Below are 24,688 nucleotides of genomic sequence, written 5' to 3'. Positions count from 1 at the left end.
CTCTGTTTTCAGTTGGCTGGGGACTGTCAGTCAACGCTCTACAAACAAGCCAATGAGCATGCTAGGAAACCAAGCCACGCCTCCGGAAAGCGATGGAAACACACAAACACACACACACACACACACACACACACACACACACACACACACACACACTCCTCCTGTCCGTCTGGGTGGAACAGACAGGGATATTGCTCATCTCATGAATGGTCTGCGGGAATTACACGTTCTCAGGGAGTATGAAGTAAAGTAGCACAAAATATGCTAAAAAGAAAAAAAAAACCCTGTCTTCTTTTAGACAACTAGAGGTCCCTAATTCACTGGCTCCTATCCTGACTCCCTGTATTCTCAGTGGAGGTGAGCTGTCCCTCACGGGCAGGCCTAGCCTATCTGTCCTATGCTGAGAGAAGAAGGGACATCCAACATACTCCAGCCACACCCCCCCAGGTTGGCCCTCAAGTTCTGGCCCTCTGGCTGGATTTACATGACAACCCACGACCTCAGTCTTATTTGAGGTTGGGTTAATTTCCATTGCCATAACAAAATATCTGGTGCTGGGTAGCTTAATAAAAAGAGAGACAGCTTTATTTGGCTCCCTGTTCTGGAGTCTGGGAAGACCAAGAGCACAGCGCTGGCATCTGGTGGGGGTCGGCTTGCTATATTGTATCATAGCAGGGGGCACTGTGTGGGGAGATGAAGTGCAAGGTTGGGTCTCTCTTCCTCTTCATACAAATGCCAAAATGGGCACCAGCCCTGATGACCTAATCTAATAATGGTAGTTATCTCTCAAAAGTCATCCACATATTACTTTATTGATTACGTTTCCATTCAAACTATAACAACCTTCCTGGCCTGTGTTCCAAGTTGGCCCCCATGGCACAGGCCTCTAATAGCCTCTGTCCATGCACACTGGGGCTCACAAGCAGGTCCTCCTCGACCTATCAGGCTGTCCTGTCCTGTGGCCGATGGTCCTTCTGGCCCTAGAACCCCGCCCCCAGGACAAAAAGCCCTTCCTGCAGGCTCAGCTCCCCATCCACACCTGACTGGACTAGTTCATGTCACCATCTGGCCAGGGCTGGGCATGGCAGCAGGGAGAGGCATGGCAGAGAGAGTCGGGGACAGATGAACCAGGTGACAGAAGCCCGGGGCCAGGCCACTTCCAGGCTCTTGACCTCCTTTAGAGATGCCTGCGCTCCAGGGACTGTGAGCCACACACGAGAACTCAAAGAAACATGTCACTGAAAAAATAAGTCTCTTTATATCCCAGATCACCCTTTGAGGGAAAAAGGAAAACAACCCCCCCTTTTTTTTTGTAATAAGTCTTAAGGGGGATGTGTGTAACACTTTGCTCTACTCTAGTGGACCAACAATGGAACCCCCACTTCCCAGACTCTGGTCAAGTAACAGAACAGGTGGCACAAGGACTCTGGACCCTGGATTTAGGCTTCTTAGGTGCCTGAGCACTCATGCCCAACACCTCAGGAAAGAGGAGAAACAGGAGGAGAGGTGTCAGGCACCAGGCTGGCTCTCTCCAGGGCAGAGCGTGTAGGGAGATGTTTCTGGAGGGACTGGTGCGGCAGGACTGCAGCCACCTCCACCTCCTCCCTAGGCACCGAATACGGTTAAGTTGACTTAACATGGCCTCCATTCAGTTAGTGGGGCCCGGCAGCTTCTAATCAAAACGACAGAAGCATTGTGTATAAGAGCTGCAGCAGTTGTGTTCCTCTGCTGACTGGCGGCGGGGCTGGCTCTTGACTCTGCTGTTGGGAATCTTGAATCAGTAACCCAGGCTCTGAGAGTGTCTCTGTGATGTGCTAACCCAGAGTCCCTCAGGGGAGCACTGAGAGGAACAGCTGGGTTGAGTGACAATTCTATTTTTAGTCTTAAAGGACCACCGGCACTGACTTTGACAGTAGCTACACCAACTTTCCAGAAAGAATAAGACTGTCCCTAGAAATAGATACAACTAGAGACACTCATATAAATCAAAATAAGTCAGACTCGGAAGGACAAAGTATGTATGTTTTCATAGGGCAGGATTTGCTTGAAGAGAGTCTTGGTGCATCTGAAATATGTTTTCTGTTGCTACAACCAAATGCCAGAGGCTTAGAACGTTTATGAAGGAAAAAAAAAGGTTAATTTAGTTCATAGTTTAAAATAGTCTAAAACCAGTCCATTGATTCAGCCTTTGGAAAAAGGGTATGAGGGAGAAGGAAGGTACACATGTGAAGGAAGGAAGCTAGGAAGTTGGGACCAGAGGCATTCTTTGTATAGCAATCAACTCTTGGGTGAACTAGCTGATGAGTGCAGGTGCCAGCTGAAGCCAGAAGAGGGCACTGGTTGCCTTGGAGCTGGAGTTACATGTGGTCCTGAGTCACCTAAAGTGAGTGGTGAGAGCTGAACCCACAGCTTCTGCAACATTCACTTAAGTAGTCACTCGATTCTCCATTCCCTAATCCCTTCTGAGGGGCACACCCCCAACAACCTCACCATCGACACTAGAACCCACCCCTTAGACATTCCCAACTCCTAACTCTACCACACCAGGGCCCAAGCTTCCAGCCCCAGCCCCCCAGAGGAGGCTAAGCCACCCTGCCACTGTCACAGAACCCAGTGTGTGTCTGCAACGGTGATGGGGGCTGCGTGAGAAGGAGCCGCAACACACAGACTCTCAACAAGGCACATTTCACGGGTGCTCAGAGAAGAAGGGCCGCCTCTGAGCTCCATAGGGCCATTGCCCCCTCCTACCCAACCATGGTGCAGGCAGCGGGGTGCTCCACATGCCCCACACTCAGAAATCCTGAGTGGGGGGCTGTCTCCACACCCAGATACCGAAGGGACGCCAGCCAGCTCAAGCATGCCCAGCACAGCTCTAGCAGGCCTTACCCTTTCGCCTCTTTCCCTCTGCCTTGCTAAAAACCTTTATATGACATTCCTAAAGCTAGCCACCAAGGTCTGTTCCCTTACTTGGCCACTTCCTCCTCCTGAAGCCGACTACCAAGGTCCAGATATCAAAGTATTGAAGGCTAGCAATGAAGCCCCGCCCCCTGCTTTGGCTCACCTAATTAATATGCCTCATTCTAACACGGGGTTTCCCTTTTTACCTTTATAAATTGCCATTTTCCTATGGGCCATGTCTCCTCTCTATCCAGAGGCTGTCTTTTGTCCCACTCCAGGACAAATACCTCTCCTCCTCTTTTTGTTCCCTCCCCTCCCTCCGTCCTTCCTCTCCCTCTGTTTTTGTCTCTTATTCCCTGCCCTCTGCCCCTCTGGGGCAAAAAATCTCCTCTGTGCTGAGAACTTGGTCTTGGGGGGGTCCTGAGCCGATATTTGTCCCCTCAGGTACTGCCTTAAGGATACAGCGGCTGGCCAGTTTGTTGGAGCCCTAGGGGAAGCTGACCCATCTGCGACAGCTGGATCCCTAGAGGCCACTGCAAGGGTAGACAAGTGTGAACATAGTCTGGGGGGGGGGGGGTGTCCCACCTGCACCCATCATGCCCTGTTCCATGGACTATCACCATAATCCCATGTCAGCTTTTCCCCCTAGGACTTACTTGGCGGCCCAGTTACCCAACCCCAGCTGTTTGGAGACTTAGCTTTGTAACTTCAGTTACCCACAGTCAGCTGCCATCCGGAAACATCAGATGGGAAATTCCCGAAGCGAACACTTCAGGGCTTGTGAATGAATTGTGGCAATGTGTGGTTACTCATTATCATTGGCCTCCTGCTGTGCCTAATACGTCCCTCACTCCAGCTATGTGCAGGCAGCACAGTCGGTGGCTCCAGGCATCTGCAGACCATCCTGGGCACTAAGGATGAGCAAGAGATGCCTGCTAAGCTGGGAAAGGAGGCTGGATTCCAAGGCTGCCTCCCTGCAGCCTTGAGATGCAGGAGCTAGGCGGGGAAGGGCCAGCTGCTGCAGACCTGTCCCAGATGCCCCCTTTGCCAGGACGGAGGCTCTCCCGCGGAGACTCCCCCTATGTGAGCACTCGTGCATTCATCCCAACATAACTTCCCAAAATACATACTGTGCACCAGGCTTCCAGAGATGCAAATAGGATTCCAAATCCATACAGCTCAGACTGGTGCTGTTATTTTAAATTGCTGCTAATTCAGATAGAAATATAACTTTTGCATCTCTGAGCCAGATGCAGACCACACCCCCAGGTAATGCGCAGACACTGCTGAGCTGAGAGGACCCTCCAGACCCACGGAGGAGAAACAGCTGCTGAGCCCAGGAAGTCCAGCAGTGAATCTAGAAGTGACACCGTGTGCCATGTCCACACAGTGAGGCTGGCTACCCAGCCCCACGATGAGGGAGAGAAGGCCATGCCAGAAAGGCTGGTGATTACAGCCTTCGGTGGTGGCAATGTGAGGTCCCAGATAGAGGGGACAGGAATGCCAGGTCACCCTATCAGCCTTTCTGAGAGCAATGAGGATAGGTTATAGAACTCTGTAACCTCTAGTTCTTAGGGCATCTTGAGGATTTAGGAATTAGAGAACAGACAGCTCAGGCAGTCTCTCCTGGGAGGCCATGTGGTGGAGCACAGTGGTCAGTGTGGCCCAGTGTGGCCCAGGATGCTACTCTGGCCAGAAGAGGCTATGAGCACCAGAGAGCAGATGTCCTAGGCTGCCTTTCCCAAGATCCTGACCTAGAGACCACAAGAAGATCAGTGACCCAGGAAGGAGATGAGGGCTTGGCTTTGCCTCCTGAGTCGGGCTTCTAGAGTTAACTGCCAAGTGCCAAGTCCCCAGTGTCTCAGGGCTTACTCCTAAACCTCCGGAGTAGGGAGGTGGCACCCAGCCATACCCTGTTGGGCTAAAGAGCCTTTGCCTGGAGAGAAACCATCTGGGGACACAGAGTTCTCCCTGGGGACATCTCAAAGGGCCAGCTGAGGGATCTGGGGTGGACAAAGAGAGCATAGACACCAAGCTAAATATGTTCTCGGCATGTTAGTCTCAGGGTATCTCCTCCAAAAGAAACCAGAACTAAATACCGGCTGGGTACTGAAAGGGCCAATATGGCCATCAGCGGCCAAAGTGTACATACCACAGGCTCATCTACCGGCAAGAAGGGATGATCAGGTGCAGGTCCAATGACAAAAAGGGAGGCAGCTGAAGAAGCAGGGGAGGGCAGGGGGCAGGGGGGACATGTGCGGCCCTCCACTGCCACTGCTTTCTAGGGCAGGGCATCACCAAGCAACAATTCTCTCAGCTGGAAGCAGCTGAGACTCTTACTGCATAGCAGAAAGCTCTGAAGCCCATCTGACTTCCCTGGTCAAGGAAGCGTGTGCCTGCAGGACATGTGCAGAGGGACGGCAGGGAGGGAGGAGGGGGCGGAGACGGGATGGGAATGCTCCTCGCATCCATCCAGCGTAGTGGATGATAAATGCCAATAAAATAGAAGGTGCAAGGCCCTATCAGACAGTGACAGCCCATGGCCCTGGGGAAGGACCAGCAGGAGCCACACAAGCTTCTCCGACAAAGCTCTCAAACTGGTGTCCACAAAACCACAAAACTCCCCATGGGCAAGCGGTTCACAGTGACTGCCTGGGCCCTGGTCAGAACCACAGAAGCCCCGCCCAGTCTCTGCCACCTCTGCAGGAGGGTGAGGCCGACTCCCAGAGGTTCTGCACCACAGGGAGCTGCTGCAGCACTGGCTGGGCAACAGGCAGGGGCATGGCCCAAGTAGGTTTAAGGGGCCAGCTTCTGGTTCCCTGCCCTCGGGGACGGCAGCTGTGCTCCTCCGCCATGGTGGGCGACAGAGCCACACTTCCATGATGAGATCTGGAGTTTAGGAAAATGTCCTTCCTCCTCCCTTTGACGGAATTAGGGAAAATAATTAAGAGAAGAGCAGATGGCAACCACTTGAAATCTGTTCATGAGCATCAAATCAACAAGATGTGGGAACGGGGGCGAGTTTGCTCTTCTGGATGAGTGGGGCATCCCACAGTGCCGAAGCAAGGCAGTAGGGCTGTGGACAGGGTGGATGGAAGCTTTGTACAAAAAAAGGAGGGTAAGAGTCCAAAATGCAGAAGCAAACACAGAAAAGCCGCCTTCTCCTGTGACAACCAGGGCTACCGACGCTAGGGGGTGATTTCAGCACAAATTCAGGGATGTTTTCTAAGGACAAAGATCAACGCGCCCAGTGAGAGAAGCTGGGTACCATAGTCCTGCATTTGAAAATGGTGACCACGGGCTGATTCCTCCTCTTCCTCAAAACTTCCGAGACCCTCTCACCCCCAGGCTGCCGTAGTACCTTTTCTCTTACTACAACAAAATACCTGAGACTATGTACTTTACAGAGAAAGGAGGTTTGTTTAGATCATAAATTGAGATGCTTAAAGCCCAAGACTGAGTGGCTCCACCTTTTCAGCCTCAGATAAGAGCGCCATTGGCTGCACCAGAACAAGGTAAAGAATAGGAAACCACTGCATGCAAATGAGGCCGAGGGCTTCAGGTGGACTCACTTTACAACAACCGCCACCACAAGAAGTACATAGGGTACCATGAAAACCACATCGGCTCCTTCTAAGGACATGTCCCAGTTATGTGCTAAACTCCCAGAAGGCCCCACCTCTTAAGTTCCACCCTCTCTCACTAAAGGGATTAGATCAGCTCAGGACATCCCAAGATTAAGTTCTCAACATAAAGGAGATTTATTTGTCCCAGAGGGACAAAAGCCAAGGAATAAGAGACAAAGATAAGGGATCAAGGGGACAAGGGAGGAGGAGGTAAAGGAACAAGGGAGAGGGGAAGGGGTATTTGTCCAGAGGGAAACAGAGGACTGCCTCTGGATACAGAGGGGACAGACATGGCCCATAAGCAAATGGCAGTTTATAAAGGTAAAAGGGGAAACCCTGTGTTAGGATGAGGTGTTTACTTTTGATTGGGCATGTTAATTAGGTGAGCCAATGGGAGCCTTGGGTTGCTGGACTTCAATACTTTGATGGTTGGACCTTGGTAGTCAGCCTCAGGAGGAAGAAGTGACCAAATAAGGGGACAGACCTTGGTGGCCAGCTTCAGGAATGTGACCTCATGGTTTTTAGCAAGGCAGAAGGCAAGGGGGGAGGAGAAGGCTAGGGCCTGCCAGAGCCATGTTTGTCATGCTGAGGCCGGCTAGAGTCCACTCCCCTCACCAACATCATGCTGGGGACCAGTCATCCAGCACATGAACCCCAAAAGATAACCACAGCTAAACCAGTAAGCAGTCAAGTTCATTAAGGCCACCGATCGGACGAGAAACGCTCCAATTAGCAGACTGCATGTCCTGGCGCTGTCAGTCCGCACTCAGGGAATTGTCTTTGAGATCTTGTCAGACTCTCACATAAATGTCCAGATAATAATCAGCCCACAGTCCAAGTTCTGTGCCCTGGAACTCATGAAGGGATGAGTGACAGACAGTGAATGGAGATGATCCTTCCAGTAAAGAACACAATCCCAGAAAATGGCCAAGAAAATTAAAGAGAGTGCCCCCCCCAACATGTAAAAAGGGGAACCAGTGTACTTTCTTAGATCTATCTATGATCTCTGACTTCAAATCACTCCCTCCCCCTGGATCTGAAGAGACAGATGACCTCAGAGCCACCTGACCAACTGGAGCAGTAGACTCCCAGGACAGGCCACAAGTCTTAGTATCCAAACCTTACTCCCAGATCTCTGCCAGGTTCTGTCTGAGAGGAGGCATGGTAGAGAGTGGGAAACACTCTTCCTTTCAGAGCTGGGGGAGGGTGGGGACCCCACAGTCTTCCTGTCTCACCTCACGAGGGTGCTTCCCATGATGGGTTGACTTACGACTTTCCTACTTTTCCAATGTCAAAGCAGACACTGTTTCTCACTTCCTATGGCCTTCAACACTTGGTGACGGAGCCGCTTTTGCGTGTGATGGTTTTTAACCAACATCAGATAATCTATACTCTGAACTCATGAAGTTTGGGTCTCAGACTGCATGCTTTCCAATCTCACAGCATCATCGGGGCTAACTCACGGTCAGTGAAGGACCGGCTGCACGAAAAGGACTGTGTGAAGACGGAGACGCATGAGAAGAGTGCAGCAGGCTTCCCTCCGCACACCCTACACCACCTCAAGGCTCCGCCACTGCGGCCTGAGGTCAGTCCAAGAAGCCGGCCACAAAGGACCACAGCTGCTGGCTCCTAACAGGCGATAGCCAGCATGTCTATCACAGCCAGAAACCACACCAACAGAAAACTGGCTGGAAGGCTCCAGAGACAGCGAGGGGCAGCACGGTGGGAGGAGCAACTGCTTATGGGTAATCGCTTCCTGGTGTAACCAGAGAGGGAAGAAGGTCTCCCGGCACTGAGAACAGGACAGATGCTGTAAACCATTAACAGTTGAACTGAGGAACGGATAAAAAAAGATCTGGTATGGATCTCTTAGAGCTTGGATCTAGAATGCGCCCAAAGGGTCATGCCCGACTTCTCTCCACTAGTAAGGCGTGGCACAAACTTCAGGAAGTGGGGCCTGGTTAGAGGAAGTAGGTCCTTGGAGGCATGCCCTTATAGGTTACACTGGGACCCTGTGGCCTCTCTGTCTGTCTTTCATTTCCTCCCCGCTCCCCTCAGCTGCCATCACCTGAGCAGCTCTCTGCCTTGATGCTCCATCTCCCCACAGGCTCATAAACAAAGGAGCCAGCCAATCACCAATCACAGAGCGATCCCTCTGGCAACATGAGCCAAGATAAATCTTTTTCCCTTTAAGTGCTTTCATCAGGTTTTCTGACACAGCAACATAAAGCTAACACAGTTTATACTACTGGACACTCTGAATGTTGTCAATTTGACACACCTGGGAAAGGGGACCTTCAGTTAAGGAACCGTCTCCATCAGATTAGCCTGTAGACATGTGTGATTAATAACTGACATGTCCATCATGGGCGGTACCATCCTTAGGCAGCTGGGCCCTGGGCTATGTAAGAAAGGTAGCTGAACTTGAGCCTGGAAGTGAAGACATTAAGCAATTGTTCTTCCAAGGTCTCTTGGATTCAGGTTGTGTCTCCAGATTTCTGCCCTGCCTTCCTTCCGTGATTTACAAAACCTGTAAGCAAAAATAAGTCCTCTCCTGCCCATGCTGCTATTGGCTGTGGTGTTTATCACAGCAACAGATAACAAGCCAGAATAGACACCAACCATCTACCACGAAAGTTAATGAATTCCTGTCACTTGAGACAACGTGGATGCAACTACACATCATTCCGCTAACTGAAATAAGCCAGGTTAAAAAAAAAAAAAAAAGATAAGTATCGCCTGGCATCACTCACATGTAGAATTTTTAAGAAGCTGAGTTCCCGGATGTTGAAAGTAGAATGATGGTCACTAGAAGTAGGTGCACTGATCGGAAACATGTTGTGACACAAAAGGGAAGGTGAGGCCGGTAATGTACTGTGTGTTTCAGAAAGAGGGCCAGCCAGATGGATCGGCAGGGCAAGGGGCTTGCCACCAAGCCTGACAAACTCTTCTCTCTCTCTCTCTCTCTCTCTCTCTCTCTCTCTCTCTCTCTCTCTCTCTCTCTCTCTCACACACACACACACACACACACACACACACACACACACTAAAATGATATGTAAAAAAGCTACAAGAATACCATAAAAAGACGCAAATGTTTAAAGAGATAGATGTTTATCCTAGTTTGAACATTACGTTATGTACATCTTACCAAAATATCCCCCCAGTCACCATAAATATGGACAAGTTTTACATTTATGCATCATTTTAAAAAACTAAATGTAAGGGGCTGGGATATGGATCAGTTAGTAAAGATCCTGAGTTCAGATCCCAGGACCCTAACAAACCCAGGTTGTGGCAGTGCACAACCCTTCCTGGGAACCTGCCTGGCCAGTCAGGCTAACCAAATCAGCGAGTGAGCGGGTTCAGGGACAGACTCTGTCTCAAAAGACAAGGTGGAGGGCAGCTGAGGAGGACACCCAACATCAACCTCTGGACTAAATGGGAGCACACAACCATATTCACATGTATATGCAACACACATGCACATACACACACACACACACACACACACACACACACACACACACACACACCCCAAGTAAAATTTTAAAAATATTATTAAGATGGCTAATGGTAAATTTCTGTATTATGTGTATTTCCCCCAATGTAAAAACCTTACTAATAATAGCACATGTACCAGTGAGCCTTCTAAGATGAAAGCCAGGGAGGCCCAGCTTTCAGAGCTCCCAGGCACCAGGGAATTGAGGACAGATTTGGTGTATGGGATGCCCCACCTTAGGTGGTCTCACACATAAAGTGGGCGATGGAGCAAGCCAAAAGTGGCCATGTTGACTTCTGGTTTTTAGGAAGGGGCAGGCAACATCTTTCTGTGTCTTCTCTTGAAACACTGGTCTCCCTTGGCAGGGTACCAAAGCAGCAACAGCACAGGGTGATGAGCCCGACATTTGCAGGAGGTGGGGGTTGAACAGCACCCTCCTGCCAGTCACCTCCAAAACTACCAAAGGACAAGGTCCCAGCAGAGCAGGGGTGAGCAAGAGTCAGGAGGGCCTGCCGCTGGGAGGCCAGCGATGCTCTGTGGGAGAACAACTGGAGGGGAGGGGACACTAGGTGGGGGCGACAGCAGGGAATCTGCATGCTCAGGGCTGAGGTCCACAGCCCCGATGCCCCTCACCAGATCTAGTGTCAGCCATCATCTTTTGCTGGTTCATCTCCAAGACCACCCCATAAACAAAGGTGGGTTCACAGAGTATTTCATTTCCCAGTGCACGTGCAAAGTCTGTGCTTATACCACCCCGTGCCCAGTAAGTATGTGATAACATTATGTCTTTTAAAAAAAATTACAATATGCATGTCCCACTGGAAAACACTTATCAAAGTTCTAAGAGCTATCCAAGCTGCTGAAAAGACCTGTTCAGTCTGGGTAGTCCAGGGACCGTGCGAGGGCAGACTGAAGAGCGGCCAACAACGGCTGCTTACACCTTATGTCTGGGAGGTGTTTGTCGGAGTAGCACGGTTCTGACTGTCCTCCCTGGCACTAGGGAGTTAACTACAGAAGTGCATTGGTTAGAAGGTATAGCTCCAAGATGAGGAAGCTATGCAGTAAAGTCTTCTTTGTCACAGTAACAAGGGAATAAATACCAGTGTAGGGTTGGAATCTGCCTCTACAGTAGAAAAGCAAGCTAATGCAAAGAAGGTTTACTCCTATGCAACACACACACACACACACACACACACACACACACACACACACACACACACACACATCTTTGGGCATATTTGTAACATTAGGCTAATTGAGGGAGAAAGAGCCATCCAAACTATGGGTGACACCATTCCTTGCACTGGGGTCCTAGACAGCATAAAAAAAAGGAAAGCTTACTGATGTGTGCCATTCACCTCCCTCTACTTCCTGACTGCAGACAATGCAAGCGTGTGCCTCCAGCTTCTGTCACCATGGTGAACTGAACCCTCAAAGTATGAGCCAAAATAAGTTCCTTCTATGGGGCTATTTTATCACAGCAACGGGAACAGAAACTAGTGTGATTGATGACAATCTAAAGTGAAAGGAGAGTTTGTCCTGTGAGACAGAGCTTGGCATCGCATCTCCTGTGATGCAATGTTCAGGTGTTTGATGTGATTGCTGTTGTGTGTCATTTGGGTGGGTTTGTTACTGATGGTTGCTATTTGTCCCAAACAAAGAACACAGTAGTGAAAGCACAGGTTATTAAAAATGAATCATGGACTTATAATCATGATGTAAGTAGAGGGCTGGAGAGATGGCTCTGTGGTTAAAAGCACTGGCTGCTCTTCCAGAGGACCCAGGTTCAATTCCCAGCACCCACGTGGCAGCTAACAACTGTCTGTAACTCCAGTTCCAGGAAATCTGATACCCTCACAGAGATACGCATTCAGGCAAAACACCAATGCACATAAAAATAATAAATCGTTTTTTAAATGTAAATACAGTCTTAGATGGAGAGCCGGCTCAGGTAGAGACATGGTTTTACTACAAAAAGGAAAGAGTTCTCTGAGGGGTGGACCCTTGAGGCTTTACTAGTTGACTGATTTTTTTTTTCTGTTCGATGGGATCTGCACCATCCCTGGGGAGATCCCGGATGGTCCACAGGACAGCCTTTCTTGGTTTTGGCCTTTGAGTTAACCTTCTGACTCAGAAATGCATGCATCTTACACTACCTTCCTACATCCATGTCAAGAGAAAAGTATGTGACAGAGCTGTGCTGTCACAAACCAAACGACAACAAAGATGACTGGCAAGCTAGCAGCCCTTTCCCGTAGAGCCCGTGAAGAAGTCACCCTACTAACACCTTGGTCTTGGATTTCAGGCTTCCAGAATGGAGAGACTATATAAACTCCTGCTATTTAAAACACTCAGCCTGTGGCACTATGTCACGCTGAAAATAAGCTGAACTGGCTACTGTCACTCCCCAGTTGGAGGTGCCCTTGAGATGACACATCTTCACATATGTCCATAGTCCCAGGTTCCTCAGACCCAGCCCAAGGGCCCTGCACCATTCGCTTGGGACTTTCTGCAGAGTCTCCAACCTGCCTTCTGCCGGCGGGGCCTACCCACAACAACAGCGCCTTGGCCTGGCTGCCTGAGTCACCCATGAACGGTCTGGGTGTGGAACAAGTTAAAACCCTGTTGCTGCCACACAGGGCACAGGGGCCCTGTCCACTTCCTGTCAGCTCCTGCTTCCTGAAACCCTGGAATTGCTGATGGTTGCCCAGGGCCCGTCACCCCTGACCAGGACGGAGGATCTCCAATAACACAGCATGAAGGATTAGAGAGCGGTACCCTGACAGCAGAGGCGGGAGCAGCAGTTCCCATGGGCAGGACTCGACTGGAAGACCTGCTTACTGGTTCTCCTCTGTGTCTTTTGCCCTCTGCAAATGCAGGTGCCCCGTCTGTTGGTTCAGCCAACTACAGATCAAAACTCTTTTTATTCCAGAAAGCCCTCGAACCACAAAATGTTTCCCACCTACTAAACCCTCCAGGCAGCAGTAGAGACCACATGAATGGTACGGGCGAAGCCTGGCCTTTTCTCTGCCTGTGGTCTCCCTACATCATAGTGTTGGCCTCCTGTGCTGTGGTATTAGGCTTACAGCGGCCCAGTCCATACTGAGCATGGGCAGTTGTGTTTCCTGACATCCCTAACAATAAAACAAGTATGCATATAGTATTTGCAGCATAGGAAATATCAGAAGGCCTCAAAGGAAGACATGAGCATGCCCTGCACAAGCATTGAGCACTTCGCAGAAGGGACTGACTGGAGCATCCTGAGATCCAGGAACCCAGAGAGGTCCTTGGAAGCAGTACACGCTTCAGACCAGACGACGCTGCCACCCAGCACGGACGTGCTAGTGTTTTGTTAGAGAAAGGCGAGGCTGTCGCTCAGCATGTTGATGAGGACTTGTCCTGGTTGCACATCAGGAGAAGCCAGAGCTGGGATAGGCATCCTACTCACCAGCAGTCTCCACACACAGGAAAGCTCTCCCTGTCCCTGGCTGTGTCGACGGGGTCACCTCGCAGCGCTCCAGCAGTACTTCAATATCCGGAGAACTGCGACAGGAAGATCACAAACAGCGTGTCTGTCAGCGGGTTGGGAAGGCAATCCACTAATTCACAGATAAGGACGGAGTCAGAACCTGAATATGTCCCACGGCAGACAACATCTGGAAACACGGGGTACAGTGGGTCACGCGTTCCCTGACCTTCTCAGGGGAGCCCTTCACAGTCACACATAAAGGACAGCAGGGACCACTAACTGGACTATAGTCTGGAGCCATGCTGAGTATGTGGGGGGATAGACTTCTCAAACTCTCTTACGGGAAGATCCTGAACTTAGCTAAAACGTCCCTCCACAGCCCCACAGCCCCACAGCTCCACAGCCCCACAGCTCCACAGCCCTCCCCACAAAACCCCACCCACACATCAAGGCTCTGTTCCTAGCATGTTCTTCCCAAAGCAGCAAAACACCACACGAGCCCCAGAGCTCTGTGCCATTCAAGTTACTTCTCTTAAAACAGTGTCTGCGATGTGTGGGAGGGATGCTTCTGCAAAATGCAATGACCAGAGACCCTGCAAAGAACAGTGACCTTGCTCAAGTGCCCCGTGCTCAGGGAGAACAACCTGGTGGGCAAGAGACACTGTCCTCCCTGAGCGGCTTGCTCTTTCCTCAGCTCTGAGTTGCAAAGACAGGCATCTTGGCTCCCACCTTAGCTCTGCTCCAGCGAGAGCCGGGGAAGCCTGCACAGGCGGCGGAGCCTCAGAGGATGCTGGGTCCCAGGCACCGAGCTGGGCACCACCTTCTGCACATGCCCTTGGTTCCTCCCCTCACGTTCTGTCCTGTCAACGGAATTGCTGCCCAGGGAACCAATGCTTCTCTGAGCTGTAAGGCAGAGCACTGCTGGGTTCTCTCCTATGGCTTCCTCAGGACATGTTTTCTGCCCTGCATGTAGAGCAGGTCAACCAGAAGAAGCCTCGCCAACTTCAGGGATCCGTTATGTTGTCTAAGGATTAAGGCCGGTGGGGTCAGGGGTGGTGGGGGGGGGACATAGGCCAAGCCACACCTGTGCCTGACCTGCCACAGTGAGTGTGAGAAACCTGCTTTTGCCCAAGAACTCTGGGTGTAGATAGAAAGACAGCAAAGCCTGACAGAATGCGGACTCTGAACCAGTGTGCAAAGCCTGGGTGTGCAAGCCCGGGTGTCACTCCCAGCCTCGCCCCACCTGTGCTGTGCATCACATCTTCACTCCCGCCATCTTTAGTGTCCCCACGTTTATTCCTATGGAATCCCCTCCCCCCTCCCCCTCCCCCACTTACTTCTACTCATTCTTCAAAAGCCAACTGGGATCCCTCCCTGAACGCTGGTAGCAACACTGCCCTGCACCTGGCCCAGCTGTATTTCACATTTTCCCCCTTGTCCCCCCACTAGGATCTGCCTGGCCCCACCAGGGCCCAACCTTTAAAAGGCTGAAAATACTTCAGCACCAGCAAACCTCATCTGCTGCCTCCAAGAGAAGAGAACACAGGGAAGGAGGTAAAATAAACAAGCAAAAAAGGCAGAGGCTGTTGAGGAGAAGGCTACATGGATGAAGACAGGAGCTCAAGACCCGCCCCCCCCCCGGAGCCCACATAAATGCAGTTGGGAGTGGAAGCCCACCTGTAATCCCACCATCCAAAGACAGGAACAGGGCATTCCAATGGTGAGATGCTAGCACCATCAACCATATCTGAGAGCTCTGGGTTTGATTGAGAGGCCCCTGCCTCAAGGAAATTAGGTGAAAGAGCCACTGAGGATGATTCCCAGCATCAACCTGGAGCCTGCCCCTGCAAGTGTGCCCACACGCAGGCATGTCCATATCCACATGTGTGTGCGCTCACACGCATGTGCGTAGGGAGAAGTGCGTGTGCACACGGATAGAAAAAGAGAAGGCGGGTAAGAGAGAAGCAAGGGCATCCGCCTGGTGGTACACTGCAAAGCCAGATCCCCAGGCTCTCGTCTCACTAGCACAAAGGGCCATGAGAGGTTTAAGGCTACAGAAGGAAGTTATCGTATCCGTGAGGTATATGATGTCCTACGAGAGAGACGAAGCTCACTGGGGGTGTTCCTCAGAACAGAAGGCAATGGTCTCCCTTGGGGTGGGACACAAAGACTTTGCAGAAGATCGGCAGGACACACCCATTAGGCAGCTCCTCCCACCCAGGATATGCTGATCAAATCATTCAGGACTAAAAAGGCTGCAAAGAAAAAGTCCCCCTGACCTTGGCTGCCTCCCCTGGCTCCCGGCCATGCATCCTGAGCAGAAGCCCAGGAGCCGCCTGCCAGTCTCCCCAAGCACAGGGACCCATCAGTGTCACCCTGCACACCTGCCCTTACCAACCTGCGAGTGCCACCAGCAGCGTGTTCCTGAGGCTAAAAATACATCCACATTTTTCCTCCAGGAACATCCCATGGGAACAGAGGCTGCCTCGGAGCCAGGAGAGACTTAAAGGCCCCTGTGGTTCTTTCACTTTCCCTCCATCCCACACCAATGATGCGGCGGGCCATGTAGGACAGGCCACCTGCAGCAGGACTTAGGTACTTGGCTTCTTTCGTGTACCATTGCCCAGCACACGACCCTCCTCCCTGGGCACCCCGGCATCCTGCCCTTCTTTCTCAGGCTGGCCACACTCCAGGCCCACCCAGGAAACACATTTGCAGGGAAGTGTAGGCCACTCTAGCCGCTTATAATCCCAACAATTGTTAAGCAGGCAAAAGAGCTCAGTTCCCAAGCCCAGCTCTTTCTCCCTCCCCCATACCTGACTCACAGAGCACTGAGAAGGAAATACCCAGCCTGCGCCTTCCTGCACCCAGGACTATCCCACCATGGCTCACCTCACTATGGGTCTCTTGGCCCACTAGGAAAGGCCCAGATGGAATTGCACCCAACTTCCATGCCCAGGCCATGCTCCAAAGATTCAAGGACCCTAGGCCAGGGCCACTGCACCTCTCATTGGAATCGTCACTTGCAACCACTAATATTGCAATAGCCTGGGTATCAGCCCTGCTTCAGCCCCCATGTACACCCACACAGGTCAACAGGTACACTGACAACAGCCACTTGCAGTTCCCATGGTGTCCCCAGCCAGCTCCTTCCCAGGAGGCACAGAGAGGCCCTTCTCTACCTAGTACTGAAGACTCTGCTGGACTAAGAGAACGTGGCATTCAGGTCAGTTGACACACATAGGACTGCACGAACCAGGGCGCAGGGAACACAGTGCAGGCATATAAACAGCGAGATGACCCAGCTTCCAAGTAGCCAATCAGCAGTCAGCAAGAGCCTCCTCCACACACCACTTACCCTTTGGGCATCCCTGCCTCAAGTGGAGCCTTCTAGAATCCCTCACATTCTCTTCGTCTGAAAGCCAGCTTGAGGCCACTGCTGCATGAACCGGTGACACTCTGGCCTCCACCCACGAATTCCCACCCAGTTGGTACCCGGAGCCAGAGTGAAGCATCAGCAACATCCTCGAGCCATCTCCTCCCATCACCCTTACACATTCCATGCAGGCTTCACCTCTGAACTCCACAGACATCGCAGCACTGTTCCTGCTCTCATCGTGAACGACCTGGCTTCCTTATTCTTCCTTGAACAGACAAATGGGGGCTACCCCCGGGCCTTTGCACAGGCCATTCTCTCAGATGTCCACACTCTCTCCTTTCCACCATGATTCTGGGCAGGTGTTAGCTTCCTGACCACACTATGTAATCCAGAATATACATCCTAACCTTTCCTACCCATCCCGGCTTAATTTTCCCCATGACACCTACCAGCCCCAACACACACCACCTTTTATTGGCTGTAGCCAATGTCTGATACCCCTCACTGGAAAGCAGGAGAATTGCTCTGTCACAAGCTGCCAAAGCAGCAGGGGCACCTCTTCAAAATGCCCTTGTCCCTTTCAAATAGTCATGGGAGCCAGACATGTTCTGTCTGTGAACAAGCCCCACCTTCACCCTCAGTATGGACAGCTGCTCACTGGCCATGCTTTGATAGCTTTGAAGATGGCAGGACCACCCGGACAAGTTCCAGGGGCAAAAGAGCTCTGTCCTAGTGTCAAAGCACTTAAAAAAAAGTGTTGACCTAGAAACCTTGAGTACCTCAGAGCATGGGGTGGGCAGGGCATGAGCCCAACCCAACAGAGAGTGGGGAGGGACACATAGGGGAGAGGACCAGGACCCTGGTGGAGACTCAGTCTGATGCCTTTCCCTGCAAACTACAGCCTGGAAGGTTCTACCTCTGGGAGAGCTTCAGGCTGACCTGCCCAGTGAGGAGAGCAGGCAGTGACAGAACCTCCCCTGAGGAAGTCTACTTTCGAATGACTGATGGGCCTGAGGGAATTCTCTTCTCATCTGGTACTGCCAAGCCAGCCAGTCGCCAGCTCTGCCTCTCAGAGCTAAGTCCCACTGGAGTCAGGACCCACGTGCTCTCTGCATATCGCCTTGTATTGGGAGCGTTGAACAGCCACGGTCACTATGTGGCTGCGTTCACACGTGTTGCTTTTTCTGCTTCTTCAACTCTTGAGGAGATTAGGAGTTTGTTTTATACCAACAGGAAAATTCTCCTTTTCTAAAAACAACCTCACGATGGTCAAAGGGACAGAAGGGCAGAGAAATGTCACAAGTTGTGTCCAAAGTCTCCAAAAGAGCTATTTTTCCTGCCTGTTGAATAAAGTGCTTCACACTAGACAGACAAAACTTTAGCGGGGCATTTGAGGGTATTCTGACACCTGTATGGCTCCTCAGATAAGCAAAGATTGGAAGCAGTGAGCCTTCAAACCCCTGGCTTCTGTCTTCTGGACAGCCATGTCCACCTCCGGGTGCTAAGGCCTTGGACTGGGAGGTACCTCCCTACCTCAGGTGAGCCTCAGGTGAGCTGGCCAGGGGCAGGACATGTAGTACAAGCCCCCCGGAGCAAACACTGCTCATCTTAGCGGACAGCCCCACACTCTCTGAGCCCACACCTAACCAACACCTGTAAGACACACCTCCAGGCAACTACCGCCTTTCAGCTGGTCCAAGCTGGGCCTCAACTCCCCTTCCATGTAAGGACCGGCTACACCCACGGGCTCCCTCTCCCAGCTAGACTACCCGTCAGGGGTCCCTCCGGGCGCCCTTCCTTTTGAGGTAGCAGACTCTAGCTTCAGATGGTCTCGTCCCCCACCAACAGCCTTTCCACCTCCCACACTGGCTTCCAGCCCTACCCCCACCTTGGCCTCCACCTCCCACCCTAGCCTTGACCTCCCACCTTGCATCTTCACCTCTAGCCTGCGGTCCATTCTACCTGGCCTCTAGGATGCAACCCCTCAGTACAAACTGACTCCCCTTTAGAAGCAGAACAATCACAGGCCTACATGGGAATAATACCCATGAAACACCTGTTCAAAGTCAGCACAGCAATAGGTGGGGAGTGACTGAACCGGACCCATACATATTAGGTTTCAAACCTGGGACAAGCGGCTGAGGTGCCTATTTAGCATATCAAAGCAGACCTGGCTACCAGGTTCTCCCTGCATTCCCAGCCAGTCCCTACCTACTATAGGGTCCTCCTGGTTGGCATAACCTGCCCCCTACCCGAAACTTCTCCAGCCCAGGGGTTGGGCTGCCTTTCCCCCCAGGTCTCCTTCCCTTATATAATCAGGGCATTTTGATTACCTGGCCACTTCGTACCTTCGGGACTCCAGGCTGCTGTACCTGGTTCCCCTCCCCCCCCCCCCATCTCCCCTCTCCGTAACCCAGCCCGGTCACATCTACTCTGGACTCTCCCAAGTATCCCTGCCTCTGGCTACGCTCTCCCACGTGTCTACAATAAACCTTCTCCTCCACCATACCTAGGAGTGACCGTGTTCTTTCCTTCCCTTTCCTCTTTCTGTCTTTCTTTTCTTTTCATTCAGCAGAGTGCTCGGGAGTTAGGTGACAGTGAATGTTATGAAGATACAACCACTAGATACTTTAAGGGGGTGAACCTCAGAATATGTGAACTATATCTCCGCAAAGCTGTTAGTAAAACAGCAACCAGAAGTGGGGGCCCATCCTCCTCCGCTGCACCCCAACTGTCTCCCAGAATAGGTCTGCTTTGATATGCTTTGATACCGGACATGCCTCAGGATGCTCGAAAAGCCCTCTGTCTTCCTCCATGCCCTCTGGCCTTTATCCTGTCCTTTGCTCTGCCCAAGTCCCATGGGATCGCTGCCATTCCTCAGCCCTACCAGGCCAGCTTCTGGTGGACACCAGCATAGCTGACCTCTTCGGAGACCCTGCAGATGCCACTTGTACCCCATCCACCTACACATGTCCACCTTTGGCCATATAGTCAGCATTTGCCACTGCCCTCACCCCCTGGGGCCAAAGTTCTCTGTTTTCATTGGCTGCATCCCTCAGTATGTATCCCAACACTTACAACTGGACTTGATGGTGACCCAGTGAGTGTGGACTCAGTGACAGGCTTGCCCCTGGATCAAGGGCTCAGAAAAAAACAATGGTTTCTTGAGTGAGCCAACTTCAGAATCTGGCAAGCTTCAGTCACAATTCCATACACAGCCCCCGCTATGCACTTACTTATGAACATTCAACCCTTCTATGCCCCTGCACCGGTACAAGATACACCAGAAACCTTGAGTGTGACTTGGAAGCTCAGCTCCATGCTACAGCTTGGTGGTCCAGCCAGACCCTCCTAGACCTCCTTACAGGCCCTCAGGGCTCCACGGCTGCACAGGAGCTTGATTGACCTTGAGGGCTGGAGCGGGTTCTGCTCTCTGAATCACCATAGCCAATTGCTACAGGCCAAGCTTTCCCGAAGGGCGGCGGGGAAGACAGCCTGTTCCTCAGAGCCACCCACACCCAGGCTATTTCCTGTTTCAACAAAAAAGAGAGGGGCTGGTGGCTCTCTTCCTGAAAAATCTCTAAAATCCCCTCCCACCGTGTGTCTATTCATTCTCACAGTGAGCTGGCAGGAACGGGAACAATAAGGTGACATGGGAACTCCTGAGGTACAGGAGACTGTGTGCCTCCCTCTGGGCAGCGACCACAGCCACACGCAGAATGTCGCACTGCCAACCACTTGTGTTCTATCACGGAACAGTGCTTGGCAATGGCCACTACCTTATTTCCCTTTCTAAAACCCAGTTCTTTGCAGCCCCCAGGCACCCACGCCCACCCAACTCAGCCATTCATAATTCTTATTAAAAAAACAAAAAAAAGCCAGAACTCCATCCCACCAGAGTGTTCCCACATTGACTAAGCATGGTGGTTGGGGGGGGGGGCTGTTTCAGACATAAGTATGGGGGGAGGGGTTACACTAGCCTTGCTCCTGTCTTCTCTCCCACAATGCATGTGGCCACGCCCTATAGGCCAGCCAGCATTCCAGTGAGCCACTGTCCATCCCTAAACAAGAGAAGAAAGGTTGGCCTGGGAACTGAGCTGCAAGTCCCAGCTCTGCTACCTACCAGGCTCTATGATGCCGGGCACGCTGCGTAACCTCTCTGAGCTTGGCTTCCCTCACCCTGGGAAAGGACACAGCCACCTCCTACCTCTTGCAATCCTGAGAGACGAGGGTGTCCAGAGAAGAACTGAGGCGCGCCGTGAGGAAGCCATGACCCAGAGGGCCCAAAGGCGCCACCCGTGACTAAAGCAACTGTTTCAAGGCCTCCCTAGTTGGTGTTCGGCCTTGCAGTGATTTAGGCATACAGATCTCTCGAACCCTGTTTGCCTTTCAAGGGACCTACTATGATTGTAACTGAATGAGACGGAGCTGGAGACGGAACTGCTTTCCTGAAGTCAGAAATGGCAAAACAGGGTGTGTGAGACCACTGAAAGAGCAGCAAAGATCTTCAGGAGCAAAGATCCTGCTTCTTCTCTGTCTCTCACCCAAGAATGCCAGAGACTGCCAACTGCTAACTCCTAGAGGAGGCCCAGTCCGTCTGATTTTAGCGTAAACAAGTAACTCACAGACCAGACATAATAGAAAACACCATATCATTTTCCAACGCTGCCATTTCTCTAAAGGATCATCACAAGGCGTTCCTCACGGAGGAAGAAAACACACACAAGTTCCACAATACTGACCTTCCTAGAGGGATGACATGGAACCCACTGAATGTCACAGAAACCCAGAAGAGGACAGAGCCTCTTGTGCAGCAACATGTTAGCCCAGAGCAGACATTAGTCACAGAGCAGAATATGACAAAGAGGTTTCAACTCCAAACACACAGGATAAGCCCTGGGTGGCTTCGTGCTGCAATTGGTGAAATGGTCCTCAGTAGAAGTTATAAAGACACCATGCATTTAAAATGATGACCAAGCCTGCCCAGAGCAGGCAAAGTGAATGACCTTAACCTTGCTTCCTTGCTTTGCAAATGCTAAGTGCAACTTAAGTTGAGCTGTTGCCTATTGTATTAGCCAGGGTTCTCTGGAAGAACAGAACTGACGGAATGAATCTATATATAGATACAGAAAGGGGATTTATTAGAACGGCTTCCAGGCTGTGGTCCAGCCAGTTCAACAATGGCTGTCTACCAACGGGAGGTCCAAGAATCCAGTAGTTGTTCAGTCCGAGAGACTGGGTGTCTCAGCTGGTCTTCTGTATACACCAAAATCCCGAAGAAGTAAGCTCTAATGCCAGTGGAGAATTGGACTTGCTGGGAAGAACGAGAGCAAGCAGGCGAAGAAAGCAAACTTCTTTCTTCCACGTTCTTTATGCAGGCTGCCAGCAGAAGGTATGACCTAGATTAAAGGCAGATCTTCCAGGCTCAAAAGATACAGATTAAAAGTGCATCTTTCCACTTCAAGTGATTTAAATAAGAAAAAAAAATTCCCTCACAGGAGTAACCAGCTGCTTGAGTTTTAGCTAATTCCAGGTATAGTCAAGTTGACAAGCAAGAATAGGGTCACACCTAGTAAATATCTGTTGAACTAAAGTTTAACTAATCAGAAGCCGCCAACCCATTGAATTCTGTAACTAGGAGATTTCTAATTGGATAGACAAGTAAAGCAACTGTGTAGCTGTAACCAGTGAAATGTTTGCTTTGCATCATTTCAATGTCTGTTCTGAAAAAGCCTCCCCTGGGTAAGAACTGCCTGGCCGAGCTCAGCCTTTTTCAGTTTGGAGCTTCCCCAATCATTACTTAGTTGAATAAACTTTATAAATTCCTATTGTGCTCAGTCTACCTTTCAGCAACAATAGACTGCCCAGGCAAGGACAGTGTCTGCCTTTAGAACCCTATTCCCTCACCAGCCCCCCAGCATACACTGGGAGTGCAGAAGGATTTAATGACAGGTGGTTGACCAGTTATCCAATGCCAGCTCTTGATGGTGACACACCAGAAAATAGACGGGCACAAGCTCCTCCGGGGACGGCTCCCCAGGGACGGCTTGAAAGACAACATTCCCAGGACTGAAATCAGAGGAGGGTGCACATCATTCAGCAGGAAAGAAGGAATGGACAGGCCAAGGCGCTGTGGCCTAAGAGCTCCTGGAAGTGGAACACACACAGAGTGGTAGTCTTGCGGTCCCCAGTGAGCCATGAACTAGACCACAGCCTCACCTGCTATGCCACTCCTCAGGCTACTGTGATGACAATGCCAGCAGGTAGACATGGAAGCTGAGGGGTGACAAGAAGCTGGGGTACACATACGTAGCAGGAGGAATCAAGAGAGCAGTCCTCTTTAGCCTCAGCTACTGAGCCACTGAATAAAAGCCAACCTCTTCTGGACAAGAAGTTCTTGCTTCAGTCTGTGTGCCTATCCAATACAGACAGAATGAAAAAGAAATGAATTTTAAAAAGGGAAGGGCATGGCTGTTCCCAGGTATGGTAGAGGAGAACGTTTACTGTAGATAAAAGGAAAAGGCTAGCCAGATGCGGGGACATCTGGGAGAGTCCAGAGTGGCTATGACCCTTGAGCGGAGTCACGTGAGGAGATGAAAGAGGGGAGAGAAGAGAAGAGAAGAGAAGAGAAGAGGAGAGAAGAGAAGAGAAGAGAAGAGGAGAGGAGAGGAGAGGAGAGGAGAGGAGAGGAGAGGAGAGGAGAAGCCACCAACCAAGAAGGGTGGCCTGGGACAAGAGACTGGCGGAGTGCAAATGGCTGAGTTGTACATAGGAGAGAGCTGCTATGGGGAGGGAAGCCCAGCCCCTGGAATGGAGAAGTTCAGGGTACGGGCAGGGATGCCAGCCACACCCTGTGAACAGGTAGGGACTGAGGGATTCGGGGAGGATCTGGAAGCCAGTGTTGGCTTTGGTATGTTAATGGGCACCTCAGCCATCTGTCCTAGGGTTTGAGACCAAACAGACAAAGGCCAGTGCAGAGCATTCTCCTTTATGCATGACAGCTAGTCGTTTTGTCTGTCTGTCTGTCTGTCTGTCTGTTTTAATCAGCTTAACAGAAGTTAGCTGGGGAGAAGCAATTTTAATTAATGAACTGCCTCTATCAGACTGGCCTTTAATTGATGACTGACGTGGAAGGGAACAGACCGCTATGGATGGTGCCCCCCCCCCTGGACAGTTGGTCCTGGGTTGTCTACAATGGGCAGCAGAGACCGCCAGGAAGCAGTGTTCCTCCACGGACTCAGCTTCAGTTCCGGCCTTGAGTTTCTGCTTTGACTTTCCTGGATGGGCTATGATCCTGGGTACGTGAGCCAAACAAACCCTTTCCTCCCCACGTTGTTTGTGATCATGCTCTTTGTCACAACAACAGAAACCTAACCAAGAAAATAACAAAACTCAACAGTCGCTGTCTCAGACTGTACAGGTGTCCATACCTGGGGTACCAGAATGCAATCTGGCCATGGCTTGCCCATCAGGGGCCTGGCACACAGTAGGTATTCAACAAACATTTGCTGCCTTACAAGGAAATGAATGAATGAATAGGGAGAATGCCATATTTCTTTTTTTTATATAACTTATATTTTATATATGTTTCATTAATATATTACATTCAAATGCGTAATATAAATGTTGGTTAACATTTCAACATTTTTAGTATACTAAATGCTCTTAGTATATTTAATGTGTAAATACACAACTTTCACACATTTGCATTTTGAAATAAATACTGTACTTTTTGTGTTGAGGCTCTTCTTCTTGCTCCCTCTCCACTTTTGTCCCGTTTTTGTTTTTGTTTTCGTTTTCATTTTTTGAAGAGA

The 24,688-nt window shown here is 50.9% G+C and overlaps 1 protein-coding gene across 6 annotated transcripts in view; it reads right to left on the bottom strand.

Annotated features, from left to right (window-relative positions):
* APBA2 (amyloid beta precursor protein binding family A member 2) overlaps window positions 1-24,688 on the bottom strand; it is a 226,919-nt gene that overhangs the window by 170,709 nt on the left and 31,522 nt on the right. For all 6 annotated transcript variants that reach the window (XM_084771985.1, XM_084771981.1, XM_084771982.1 and 3 more), the window contains exon 2: window positions 13,475-13,569. The gene's annotated coding sequence lies outside the window, so the exon portion shown is untranslated. The remainder of the gene's footprint in view (window positions 1-13,474; window positions 13,570-24,688) is intronic.

The sequence above is a fragment of the Acomys minous genome (assembly GCF_964271855.1).
Source record: "Acomys minous genome assembly, chromosome: 2".
In the NCBI taxonomy this organism is placed as follows: Eukaryota; Metazoa; Chordata; class Mammalia; order Rodentia; family Muridae; genus Acomys; species Acomys minous.
Note: the sequence above shows the minus strand (reverse complement) of the source record. Positions and strands in the feature narration are given on the sequence as shown.